Source organism: Vicia villosa, unplaced genomic scaffold, assembly GCF_029867415.1.
Source record: "Vicia villosa cultivar HV-30 ecotype Madison, WI unplaced genomic scaffold, Vvil1.0 ctg.000060F_1_1, whole genome shotgun sequence".
NCBI classification, from domain to species: domain Eukaryota; kingdom Viridiplantae; phylum Streptophyta; class Magnoliopsida; order Fabales; family Fabaceae; genus Vicia; species Vicia villosa.
Genome location: NW_026704990.1, coordinates 753,391 through 768,675, shown reverse-complemented (window position 1 = coordinate 768,675; position 15,285 = coordinate 753,391). Strand labels below are relative to the sequence as shown.

The 15,285-nt window shown below is 28.8% G+C and overlaps 1 pseudogene; it reads left to right on the top strand.

Moving 5' to 3' along the window:
* Positions 1–503: 503 nt before the first annotated feature.
* On the top strand, positions 504–14,247 carry LOC131623343 (beta-amyrin synthase-like; annotated as a pseudogene).
* Positions 14,248–15,285: the final 1,038 nt, after the last annotated feature.

Below are 15,285 nucleotides of genomic sequence, written 5' to 3'. Positions count from 1 at the left end.
AATTTTTGTGATTTTGAATTTACTACTTATTTCTTTCTGTTCCTCTAAAATAATTTTGATTAATGGAGTGTGAAATTTTGATTATTATAATTCATAGTTAGATTAATATGTGAATTAACATTAAAAAATAATCGTGATAAAATAAAATTGGTTAATTGAGTATACAAAATTAGTTAATATAATTTATATTTTGATTATCGAGTGTTTTGACATCAAAATAATAAAGTTTTAGGTGATAAATTAATTTTGATAAATATTTTTATAAAAAATATTCTTATTGTAAATAATATGCTTTTATTTTTTATCTTTTAAAAATACTTTATTCTTAGTATAAATTAATACTGATTGGGGTAAGAATATGGTGAAAAACTGTGTCAAAATAGTATTACTACTTTACTTAATAGATAAGTTGGTAATTTTAGAGAGGAGAGACGAATTGTATCTTGTGCCTCCTTATAAATACATATGGTGTGATTCAGCTTACACACACAAGTCTCATAGTTACCTAACTTTGTAACCTGTTTCTTTTGCCTAAAGTATACCATGTGGAGGCTGAAGATAGCAGATGGTGGAAATGACCCACACATATTCAGCACAAATAACTTTGTAGGAAGACAGACATGGGAGTTTGATCCAAATGCCGGTACTTCTGAAGAGAGAGCTCAAGTTGAAGCTGCTCGTCAACATTTCTATGATAACCGTTTCAAGGTTAAGGCCTGCAGTGACCTTCTTTGGCGCTTTCAGGTAATTTTTTCTTGGTCCGGTTGATAATAATTTAAGAGTTTAATGAATATGCACTGAAAAGTCTAAAATAGTTTTACACTGTCATCCAATAGAAATATATCATTCTGCCGTGTTATATAATTTAAAATTTTCAGTATAACTTAGCAGAATATACCGTCGTCATTGGTTGAAAGTGTAAAACTATTTTATACTGATAATGCATATCCTTTTTCGATAATTTAAAATCTGCATGGAGTTGAGAAAACAGTAACCAAGCAAACTTATATTTTTTCTTGGTGCAGATTCTAAGAGAAAAAAACTTCAAACAAACAATATCAAGTGTGAAGATAGAAGATGAAGAGGATATAACAGATGAAAAAGTGGTAATCACTTTGAAAAGGGCTGTGTATCACCTATCAGCATTGCAAGTCAGTGATGGCCATTGGCCAGCTCATTTTGCGGGTCCTTTATTTCTTACTCCTCCCTGGGTTAGTGCATGTTAATTAATTAATTAATCAAAAAATATATATAAAAGATGTTCAGAAATTTGTTAACTATCGCAAAAACAACACCAAATTAAAAAGTTCAGGAAAAAAAAAAGAACAAATTTTGCTGTATTGAAGAAAATGTAAAAAAATGACATTTTAAAATAATTGTTGTGCAGTAAAAACTCAGTGTATTATGCATTTAAAATCAGAGTCAGTACTGATTGAGCATTTAAAGCTGCTCCCGTAAAGCCAACATTTTCAGTAGAGGCCAGATTTCGAACCAATAAAGGCAAAAAATAAATTAGAGCAAAGATCCTCGTCATTTTCTAAAAACGGAACAGACACGTCTATTATTATTATTATAATTTTTATAATTAATACCATCAATTTTAAAATATTTAAAAATTATATTATTTATTAAGTCTAAAACTACAATACAATAGTAAAAACTTTTACATCTTTAAATAAAATGAAGCCGGTGTCAACCTAAAAGATTGCACCCTTGTTTAAGATTCTACTTCTTCAAACAAGAAACTAGTCGATTAGAAGCAATAAAGGACAAATGACAATCTCTTAAGATCTTTTTAAGAGGTTGATGGAAAAGAGAGAAGATAATTTTAAAATAAGAGAATATTTGAGTGAAAAATATTGAAAGGTTTTAGTAGGAGGATTTACTTTAATTCATAACCTCTAAAATTTGTTAATTTAGAAAAACCCAAACTTATATTAGAGAAAGATTTTGAAGGACTTACATAATTTTTTAAATATGTTTTATGTTGTTATAATATTATGAAAATTAAAAATATAGTAACGACTAATTAACATTAGACATATACTTAAAAAAAAGTTTTAAGTTTGCCGTTAAATCAGTTAATTAACAGCTTAAGAAGGAAAATAAATAGAGAAATGAATAAAGAAAATAAATAGAGAAATGAACAAAGAAAGAAATAAACAGAGATTTCACTTTTTCTTTTTATGACATATATGGAGTCAATTTTTCAAGCTAATCTAAATTGGACTGAGACTGAATATTGAAACCTATATCTATGTATTTAGGGTTTTAAGTTTAGATTAAAGTTGAACTTCGGTGACCCAATTATAAATAAATAAATAAATATTTTAGTTTATATATAAGAGTAAATAATACACAATCATAATTAGATTTTTAAAATAATATAAAAGTAGTATTGATAATTTTATAATAATTAATATTTAATAATTTTTTAAATTTTTTATAGTCTCTTATATTTTTAATAGGCTATGTAGATAGGACCAAAAAATTTGTTTTAATATAATAATAATAATAATAATAATAATAATAATAATAATAATAATAATAATAATAATAAAAATGAATAATCTATTGGTTTTATCAATTGTTTGTTCACAATATTGTCTTATTATTTCCTCTTCTCATATGTTATGCATTGCAATTTATTTTATGGTATTGTATATTATGTATTAGTATACAAAATTTATTTTCATTCATTAAATAAATATATTACAACAGGAATTAAGAATAGTTTTTATTTTAATTTGTGTACTAGAGTGATTAAAGAAAGAAAAAGGAAATAAAAGCAACTATCATTTTTATTCAAAACAAAATCCTTTATCATACTTTATAAATCAAAAGCAAAATATGGTCCAACCTTGAAAATTGTCTAAACCATCCGCCTTCCCATTTTAACCGGTTTTTGATGGATTTTATGATTAAATCCCAATTTGTTTGCATGTCTATTTTCATGCCCAAACAAATTGGTTAGGATTTCGATTCTCGATCCGACTGGTCGAAGTGGCTGGTCTAATTTGATTTTGATTACCATGCAATTTTTTAAATAGCAACGAATTAAGATTACATTAAAATTATATTTTATAATTGTTTTATACAATATTTTTTATGATTGAATTAATTTTTTTTACTTGGTTAAAATATTCCAGGTTTTTTGTTTGTATATAACAGGGCATCTTGATTTAATATTTAAAGAAGAATATCGCAAAGAGATTCTCCGTTACATATATTGCCATCAGGTATATGCATATTTTATTCAATCAATCTTGTTGATAAAAAAGAATGATATATTCTTCATTTTCGTGTATTATTATTAAAGTTTCACAATACTTAAATATTAAGTTCATCATGACAATAATAAATAAATAATTAATGGTGGTAATGTGTTTTTTTATTTAAATTTTGAAGAATGAAGATGGAGGGTGGGGACTTCACATAGAGAGTCATAGTACCATGTTTTGTACTGCATTTAATTACATATGCATGCGAATTCTTGGAGAAATGCCTCATGAAGGTGAAGAGAATGCTTGTGCTAGAGCTATAAAATGGATTCGTGATCATGGTGGTGTAACACATATACCTTCATGGGGAAAAATATGGCTTTCGGTACATTCTTTTTTTAATACAAATGCACATACATGCATACCTTTATAACATATGCTATTATTAATTTAATTTAAAAGAACAATTCATATGTAGATACTTGGCATATTTGATTGGAGCGGATGCAATCCCATGCCTCCCGAATTTTGGATTCTTCCTTCATTTCTTCCAGGTTAAATGAAATAATTTTTAATTTGTTATTCTTAACTTATAAATTACTCAAATCTGCCACTTGCTAACCTCCCACCAGTGACATATTTGACCACACATGTCTTATATCTAGCAGAGAGGATGTCAACCCAAATGTCACTATCATGCAATATTCTCCATCTTAATTTACCTAGAAGCACCAATTTAGTCAAATGCATATCTCTAACCCCAAGTTTTCATCCTTCTTAGGCCTAAAATCTTCGACTAAGGGATCCAAAAAATCTTATCTTTCCAATAGTTCATCTCTAAGGCAAACACCATTAGAGTCTAATAAGACTCTTCCCTATTTTAACATGCATTTTAGGGAAGGAAAGAAAGAAAATGGATATAAAGTTAACGACAAGTTTAACAAGATCACTCTATCATCCACTATGTACTACTACAAATAACACATCTAACATTCGACACAAAATACTTTTTACCTAGGCATTAGAAACGAGGTAAACAAGGTCGTCATAAAAAGTAAAGACTTATCACCTTGGTGTTTAAAACATCGAGGTTTAATTTTATTAACGCATTCGTTTGAACCCTAGCTTCTGCACGTTTATTATTTACAAAATCTAGTGTTTTTTTATCTCGGTTTAATAACACCGATGGGTTATTCGTTTGCTATAATAAAACTCGTTACATTGTTTATACAAAATATTGTTTTAAAGTCTTTAATCCAGAATATTACAAAATATTGTTTATCCAGAATATTACATTTTTTACACAGAAAAAATTAATTGTCCATGAAGATCATATGTTGAATCTTTAATCCCTTGATATTCTCTATGATTTTTGCTTGCATTTGTTTCTAATATAAAATGGTTAGATAAATAAAAAAATTTCTGCTCAAATAAATACATAAGAATACAAAACTTAACCCAAATAATCTTCTGCTTTTGCAATCCATCATAGAAAAATATTCTTAGAAAACACTCTTGCAAATCTTAAACTCTTCACGATGTTGTATCTTCAAATCTTCGATAATTCTGGGGAACAAAAAAAGGGTAGATAAATAATTAATTTTCTCTTAAAAACTATTGCAAATCTTAAAGTGGAGGATAGTTTCGACCGTTTTATGATGTTTCATAATGCCTTTATAATGAAAGTTATTTAATTATGTCTTGTGCGGATCACTAATGGTAATACCTTAAGCGTTGATAGTCATGAAATGGACGACAAGGGTTTGATTAAGGACGGGCTAGAATATTTATTTACAAATAAAAAATACAATTAAAATAGAGGTTTCAATGTTCCATTGGTTTTTTGAAAAATCGGCGGGTTAGAACATTTATTTACAAATAAAAAATACAATTAAAATAGAGGTTCTAATGTTCCCTCGGTTTTTTAAGAAAACCGATGAGTTAGAACATTTATTTACAAATAAAAATTATAAGAGAGGTTTGAACACCGATGTGACGCGCATGTATTGGATTCATATCACTAGAATAACAATGATTAGCTATATTCAAGTCGTAACGTCTCTTTTGGATTATCAAGGGGGATTTTGAGCTATTTAAACGTCTCATTGTCTCTTCAAACATTGTTTTAAAGTCTTTTCCTTTTTTTAACATCTCATTACCAACTTATGTGTCTTATTAACTTGTTTCAAAGTCCTAGTTTATCAAAAACGGATGCAAATTTGTTGTTCGTTATCAATGAAAAGTATGTAGATTTCAATGGTTTCAATCGTTTTGAACTAAGGAAAGCTGTTAACAAACAGAGGTTGAATAGTTACTTTCGCATTCGTCATGGCCCCATATACACTAATCTTGTTAAAGAGTTTTTGATGAATGTGTCTGTTGTTCCAATTGGTCATGATAAAGTCATTCAGTCCTATATCAATGACTCTCATTTTTTCATCACTGATTGCTATGAGAATCAACTGTCAACAGGCAAGTAGCTCTGTTGAACACTATGAATTCAACAATGTCTACTAAACCCAACTTAACCGAATTTATGCCAAACAATATAATTTGTATAGTCCTGCTTCTCTACTCCCAATTACAAAATTTTGATTTCAACTTCTACTGGTAAATCCTTGCCCAAGAGAGAAAGGCCTGGAAATGCTTACTTGGGATGACAAGCATCTCTCGTTATTCCTCACCTACAACATCAGGAAACGACATCTCTTGTCATTTTCATATTCTTAAAGGAAATGATAAATAATTCTCGGGAGGAAACGACTTTCCTTATACCTTATGGAAGATTTCTTTCTGAACTTTTCTATAAGTTAGGGATTGTTAGGGGTAATGTTGAAGTTGAGTGGACTATGAAGTTTGAATTTGTTGAGTAATTTTCTTGGTTGTGTTGTTTTTTATTATTATCAATGAAATATTTCTTTTTTCTATTATTGCCTATTCTTGTTTATTGATAACAAATTTTAAATGCGGAAACGAGGATTCGAAACGAGGTTCTTATAACTATATTACCTCGGTTTTCAGGTTTCTTAATTTTTTATGAAAAAAAATGCACTAATTTATAGTTGTGTTACCTCGACTTTTTATAACACCAACGTAACATGTTGTTTATCTTATTACAAAAAATAAATATTACGCTCCCATGACACATCCTCTTGGTTTTTAACATTTTGTAGATGAAAGTTTTGTCATAAAAAGTGTTAATCATTATAGTGATGATGTACTTGTTACCCCAAAATTTAGACCTTTTCAAGATATAGTTAATCAACATTCTATAGATAACTTTGTGACAGGGGTTTTTACCAATATAAAGTTTTAGGTGAGGCTGGAAAAATGGGTATGACCCATTGGGAATGTTCGTTTTTTCCTACACTTTAGTGGAGAGGGAGCCAAGGGTTTAGGCTCGCACCATCTAATGTACGTATCCGCCCGGCCACGCCTCGTTTTTTTGCAGCCACCTGCATTTACATGAATTTTTATATTTTTAAGTGTAAAAGGTGTGTTGCCTGCCCCGCCCTCATTTGTAGTGCGGAGTGGCTCAAGATTTTAGACTCCTATCCTTAAGTATGCCCGTTCCATCCCATTTTTTCGCAGGGCTGGACTAAACAGGATGGACATGGCCATTTTCCACCCCTAATTCTAGGTATTTAAACAAAAGAGATTCTTAAAAACTAAAATCGAGAACCGAATCGAACCAAATCATTTTTCATTGGTTTGGTTCGATTTTAGAATTGACCCAGAAACAATCGGTTTTATTTCGTTTGAATTATTGGTTTAATTATTTTTTGGTCCACTTACACCCCTAATAATATTCGTTCCCATATATGGTTTATGAAATTCCCGATACTCAATCCCAAACCCGTGTGGGTACCAATGTATGTACTCGTATTCATACCTTATGAGTAATGAAATACACATACTCATACCCGTTTACTCATATCAATTTTTATTATCTAAACATTTTAACATTTATTTTTTTATTATCTAAACTCTTCTAAATTCTTAAAAATCACCATTCAATATAATTTTTTAATCCTCTCGCTTAAGATGAATTTTGAGTTTGTAATTAAGAAAGGTTTTTAAAAGATTAGATACAAAACTCTCAATTTATTTTTGCTAATCCAAACTCGCAAATAAAGTATAAAGTAAACTCAATTTTTTCACATAAAAAAAATCAATTGTCACATCATCTAAAATTAGGAATCTTATTATTTGACTTGAAATAATAAAAGTAAAAATAAAAAATCAACTGACATATTTTCATGTTTAGAAATAGGAGAAATGTAAATTACTAAAAGAAAAATAGACCATAAATATTTTTAAGTCTTATCTATTTGTTTTATAAACTACTAATAGACCATAAATATTTTTAAGAAAAATATTGTTCCATAAATATTTATTTTAACATGTTAATTCTATTTATCATTAAATTCAACTTTTAATATTACAAACTACTTTATTTATTGCAGCTAAAATGTGGTGTTACTGTCGATTGGTATACTTGCCTATGTCTTATTTGTACGGAAAAAAGTTTGTAGGCCCAATCACACGACTTATTGAAGAGTTGAGAGAAGAACTCTTTATTCAACCTTATAAAAAAGTTGATTGGAGAAAAGCACGTCATCAATGTGCTAAGGTGTGCAAGATATTATGATTAATTACTAATCAAACTGTATATCTTAAAGACTCAATAATTTAATAATTATATGTATGTATGTATTATAGGAAGATCTTTACTATCCACATCCTTGGATACAAGACATAATATGGGATAGTTTATACATGTTTTCCGAGTCACTTTTGAGTTGTTGGCCTCTTAATAAGTTGGTTAGAGAAAAAGCTCTCCATATAACGATGAAGCATATTCACTATGAGGATGAGAATAGTCGATACATAAACTTGGCGTGCGTGGAAAAGGTAATTAGAATCATTACAATATTAATAAATCATATTGATTGATTATTCAGTCACATGCATCAATTAACATGTGTATACATGCATTAGGTTTTATGCATGTTAGCTTGTTGGGTAGAAGATCCAAATGGTGATGCTTTTAAAAAGCATATTGCAAGGCTACCAGATTACTTATGGATTTCAGAAGATGGAATGACAATGCAGGTATATTTTACTACAATTAATACTTTTATGATCATATTATTATTTTTGCTGATAAAAATTTATCTTATATTTTTTATTAATAACAACATAAATTCATCATATATTTGTATGATATTGTAGAGTGTTGCTGGTAGTCAGTTATGGGATGCTGTTTTTTCAGTTAAAGCATTACTTGCCACTGACCTAATTGAAGAAACAGGTTCTACACTTGCCAAAGCACATGAATACATCAAGAAATCTCAGGTGTAAATAATTAATTTTCGTGATATCATAGAATTGCCCTTCAAATTCAATAAGTATCAAGAACATATTGTTCACTAATTAGATATTTGGGATATCTAGGTTAGTATTAACCACATAAAAATACATTTATATTAGCTATTAAGATGCCCATCAAGTGTCGTTCTAGTGGTAGGAGTTTAGCAATATAAACTCAAATAATGAAGTTCAAATTTCATCTAAAACTAGTGTAAAAAAATATTATTAATAATAACTAAAATCGCTCTAATTTCCAAAAACAAATTATCAAGTTAAGGCTCTTTATGCTAGAAAATAATAGTTTTGTGCTTACTTCATTTAGTATAAGTACACTCATATTGTACAATAATTTTGCTTTATAGATAAGGGATAACCCTTCAGGAGATTTTAAGAGCATGTATCGTCACATTTCTAAAGGATCGTGGCCATTCTCTGATCAAGACATTGGATGGCAAGTTTCTGATTGCACTGCAGAAGCTTTAAAGTGTTGTCTACTTTTATCAATGTTGCCTCCAGAGATTGTGGGGGATAAGATGGAACCAGAACGATTATATGATTCTATCAATATCCTATTATCACTTCAGGAAACTTTTTATTTTGCTTAAGTATTTTTTATTACATATTTAGTTAATTTGATGTTCAAATTTCATAAGCTAACTACATGTTTTGTTTATTCGTGCAGAGTAAAAATGGGGGTTTAGCAGCGTGGGAGCCAGCTGGAACTCAAAAATGGTTTGAAGTAAGTATTACTATTATACATATTTTTGAATAAATAAATAATATGTGTGTACTCACTAGTTGATGAAGATCATTCATTACTATTGTCTCATATATACAAAAGATAATTTAATTGATATACAATGACTATGTAATTTTTATTATACACTTTTAACCAATTACATTCATTAATTTAATCAAAATATGTGACTTTAAGTAAATCTATACATATTGTGATTTGATACATTATAATCTATAAGTTAAACATATGAAATAATGTTAATTACATTTATGTTTGTTTTTTTTTTTACAGATGTTCAATCCCACTGAACTATTTGCAGACCTTATTGTTGAACATGAATATGTTGAATGCACCGGATCAATAATTCAAGCTTTAGTTTTATTTAAGAAGATGTACCCAAAATTTAAAGAAAGCGAGATAGATGATTGCATTGCAAATGCAGTTCAGTTTATTGAAGATTCACAAACAAGTAATGGTTCATGGTTTGGAAAATGGGGAATTTGCTTCATTTATAGTACTTGGCATGCACTTAATGGTCTAGAAGCTGCTGGCAAGACTTACACAAATTGTCCTGCCATTTCCAGTGCCTCTAAATTTCTACTTCAAACACAAAGAAAAGACGGTGGATGGGGGGAAAGCTTTCTTTCATGCTTAAAAAAGGTTAGTATTAGAAATTGGCCTCAATTTGTATTAATAGTCATATACAAGTCCATAGATTAATTTAAAGAGTTGCGTGTAAAATTTTTTATGTTTACATAAAAAAATCTAAAAAACTACAAAATGGAAATGTAAATGTATATGTGCCATGATCATATTATGCACATTTTCTTGAAAGAGGCAACAAATAACTATTAATAAAGACCCTAATCACAAGATACAAGTATAGGTCTTGATGGTTTTAAACTGCTCATATATCAAGAGTTTTTGGAGTCTTCTTAGGGATGAACTAGGAATCATGTTTGAGCATTTTCACCATTTTGCATCTCTATCACATAGATTTGCTTCTTATTTTGTGACATTGATCCCTAAGGTTAACTCCCCCGTGCATTTCGAGGATTTCTGACCTATCTCTCTAGTAGGATCCCTTTATAAGACGGTGGTTAAACTGTCGTCAATCAGACTTAGGTAGGTGATGGAAAAATGCATTTCTCCTAACCAACCTACTTTTCTTAAAGGAAGAATGTTGGTTGATGGAGTTATGGCTATTAACGAGGTGGTGGACTTAGCCAAAAATTCTAAAAGACCTTAAATCATCTTTAAAGTGAATTTTAAGAAAGCTTGTGATTCAGTTAGTTAGAATTTTATGGATTTTATGTTGATTAGATTTGGCTTTACTGTTAAATGGAGATCTGGAATGAAAGCTTGTGTCTTTGCTAGGAATCATGCAGTGCTGGTCAATGTGTGTCCTACCCAAGAAATTAAAATCCAAAGAGGTCTGAAACAAAGGGATCCTCTAGCTGATTTCCTTTTTCTCCTACTAGTTGAGGGGCTCTGTTGTCTAGTTAGAAGGGCAGAGGAAATTGGTCTTTATTAGAGTCAGTGTTTCCTAGTTTATAGAGTCTTATCTCCAGTATGTTGATGATACTCTTCTAATGGTTGATCTAACTCTAGATAATTTATGTGTATTAAGGCTATTCTTAGAGGTTTTGAGAGAATTTCGAGTCTTCGCATTAAATTCTTCAAAAGTAGCCTTTTCATTTCAGCTGGAGACTTCCTTCATTGTGAGAAAGTCTCTCTTCCTTTCAAGTATCTTGTGCTTATAGTTGGGGAAAACCCCACCTCAGTTAGTTGGAATTTTGATATAATACCTTACATCAAACAAGTATTGGTATGAGCCTTTTCAAATCGTATATGGAATTATTGGTATGAGCCTTTTCAAGTCGTATATGGGCGGAATCCTACTTTGTGGATTAAGAATGGCAGTCCTCTAACCTCATGTTTTATAGGATTTGCTCGTTAAGCATGATGCTATCCAACTCAACTTAAAACAAATTTGGCTAAGGTTAAATTTGTCATGAAAAAGTTTGCCCACAATAAATGAAACTTCCTAGAAATTGTTGTGGGTGACAAAGTCCTTGTCAAACTACAAACTTACCATCAAGCTTCAATTGCCTTACACAAGAATCAAAAGTTGGAATTTTTTTATTTTGGACCTTTTGAGCTATTGGCTCGTGTTGGATCAGTAGCTTAGAAATTGTTGCTTCCTTCTACAAAAAAGTACACCCTATCTTACATGTCTCTTTAGTTAGACAGTGTAAGGGTAACCATTCCACTACCACTATTGTGCCTTTGTTCTCTATTTCAACATTTTCAACTTCCTTATTCGTAAGAATGTCATTTTTAAGGGCAAGTGTGGTAATAGAATTTTAGTTAAACTCTTTGTTGTATTATTCTTTTGGATAAATTCCAAAAGCTTTTGTACATGTGTCTTTGCATTTTCTTTATACGTTAATTTACTATCATCACCTGTTTTATGTTCACGCCACATATTATCATATTTGAATTTATTTCACCCTCCAATATGTGGCGACATATCTTCAATTTCAAAAAATATAAAAATGAATGCTAGTGGAAAAATATTGTTTGAATTTCACAGTTAATAAATTTGTATTATAAATAGGTAATCAAATTATTCTATTTTAAATATAAATGTGACACATTGGTGACAAACAATGACGTTATAATTCATTAAATGAAAATAATGCAGACATATGTTCCCCTTGAAGAAGAAGTTCGATCCAATATTGTTCAAACATCATGGTCTCTTATGGGCTTAATTCATGCCGGCCAGGTTTGTCTAAATTTAAATTTTTAATTTTTAATTGTTCATTTTGTATCATATTACATATTTTATTTATAATATTATAAGTGTTTAATGAATTAATTAATCTTCACATAAGGGCTATGTAATTCTTATATGCAGGCAGAAATAGATCCTACTCCTCTTCATTGTGCTGCAAAATTAATCATCAATTCTCAATTACAAGATGGAAATTGGCCTCAACAGGTTCATATTCTCAATTATTAATATTGATTTACATGCAATGAATAATAAATCGCCAACACAAGTATAATAATAATTAAAGTAACTCACGAGCTTAATTAATCAACTTTAAATAATATACATGCTCTATTTGTTAAAAAAACAAAAAGTTCACATTTTATATTTATTTTTATAGATAAATAGAAATTAAAATATTTACTCATTCAATCATTTGGAAAGTTTTCTATGCTATACTATATTTATTTTTATAGAGATTAAAATACTCATTCAATCATTTGGCCAAATGGTATTTAAATTTTTAAACCTAACAACACAAAGCTACCTACACTCCCTTTATAATTTTTAATTTTCGTTTAAAAAGATTTACACTTACAAAAATAATTAACTAATAAATTTTATTATTATGAATGAAATCATTTTACATTTTTCATAACACTCTAAATAGTTACTCTCTAAAATAAGTGTCATAGTTGACACTTTTACATAATAGATTAAAAAAATACAATAATGAAAGAGAGAATAACAATATTACCAAATTATCATTATTGTCTATTGGTGTATTTTAATTATCATAATATCATTAATGCAATGTGAAAGAAATAGGAAATTATGAGTATTAATTAGATGATACTCTCTCCGTCCTATATTATAAGCAAATTTTACTTTTGTTAAGCTCATTGAATAATCAATATATGACCGGATACATTAATTATTTAAGAAACCTTAAAAGTGAAATTTATTTATAATATGAGATGGAGGGAATGCAATTGAAACGAAAAAAAATAAAATTGTATTGGAAACTAAAAGCGACATGTATTTTGGGACAAATAATTTTTACAAATGCGACATTAATTTTAGGACAAAACGAGTAATCTTTTTTTAAAAAATTGTTGATTTATAAATATCAACAACTTATTTATATTAATGCATAAATATAAATAAATGTTGTCATTAAAAATCGAACTCTAGACAAACCGCTTACAAACTATATAAAATTTTATCCTAAAATTTCTTTTATAAAAATATTTTATTCTACTTATTTTTCTCTTTGCAATAAATAGTTAAAAATATTATTAATAAACAATAATTAATGTTCATTTAAATTATAAAATTACAAATAAATTAGAATATAAATATTTTACAAAAGCAACAAATATAAATTAACAAACAAATAGAGTATTAGTTTTCTTTTGCTATTTTATATAAATAAAGAAGTGTGATTAATTTTATACTATCTATGTTCCATACTATAAGTCATTTTACATTTTTTAAATAAATAAAGAAGTGTGATTAGTTTTGTACGAGAAAGATAAATTATAATCATTGTTAAATTATTATTTATTATTAAAATTTAAAATTATAGACAAAAATAAATACTAAATAGTATGATAAAATTTTTTTTTTTTTATATTGTAAATTAACTTGTATTTAAAAAAGTAAATGAACAATAAACTGGTCATGCTCTAAACTAAGTATTTATCTGATATTCATGTCTTATTTATGGCAGGAAATCACAGGAGCATCATTGAAAACTCTCATGTTACATTATCCAATGTATACAAGTACTTTTCCAATGTGGGCATTAGCTGAGTATCGTAAGCGCGTTTTATTGCCGCCATCCACTTTATTAAAACAATAGAAAGATGTGAGCAAAAGACAGATGGAACCATATCTATAATAATGAATAAGGTGAATCTGAAGGGGAATCATGAGAAAAAAGTTGTGCACTTTATTATATATTAATTTCTTACATATGTACTTATTCAATATTATTAAATATTATATTTAATTAGTATTGATTTTGTATTACTCGCAAACAAAAGTTGTTGAATTATGTATTAAGTGTTGGATTTGAGATTTTACAAGTGATGATTTTGTATTACTCGCAAACAAAAGTTGTTGAATTATGTAATAAGTGTTGGATTTGAGATTTTACAAGTGAGTTATGTATAGTTTGAAAAAAAATAGATTTTGAAAAGTTTTGGGAGTAAAATTAGCGTTTAAAATAATTTTTAAAAATTAACACTACCAAAAAAAAAAATTTTTCTGCCACGCCCAAGAAACCGAGGCTATATGCAAAATAACCGTGGCGTAACGCTGAGGCCACAGTTTGGCCACGAAAATCCAACGGTAGGATATGCGGCCGTGGCCTAAAGTATAGTCCACGGTTTTTTGACAACCGTGGCTTTTATAGGCCACGGTTTAGGTAGTTTGATTAAGGCCGCAGTTTATATTTGTCATGATTACAGAACTGTGGCCATATGGTAAAGCCACAGTTTCAATTTAACGTTTAACATACAGTTTTGGTTCAAGATATAGCCACGGTTTAGTTATGACCACAGATTTAAAATCGTGGTTATATGTTATGGATTCTAAACCATTTATCTTGCCACGGTTTAATATAAATTTAATGTAAATAAATTTAGTGGCTTATATTAATCCAACACACCAATCACTTGCGCCAATTTTAAAGAATTTAAAATTTAATTACTATAATTTTATGAATACAAATTATTTTATTGTCTACACATTAATGACAATAGCATCAATATATGATTGACTAAGTACATTATATATCTAATAAACGTGAACCAAAACTAAATATAAAAACTTGAGTGACAAAGACTTGTTATAAACACTACAAACAGATCATCATCCCTAGAAGTGGTTAATTATAAATCATACTCCATATATGATAATTTTCTTCCCTAATGTCACTAATGTCATCAACAGAACTTCTTTCATGTAATCTTTCAGAAGGCCTTCTAGTTGAATATGAGGATAATGATGGTAATGGCTCAGTTTCAACATTACTATGATATGATGACTTGGCAGAATCTTTGGAAGCTTGAATTTGAGTGATTATTTCTGACAAACCCAGACCACCATTCCAGTTACTACCTTTATAGACACCATAAGCAGTAGACGTTGGAGGGTCAACTTCTACA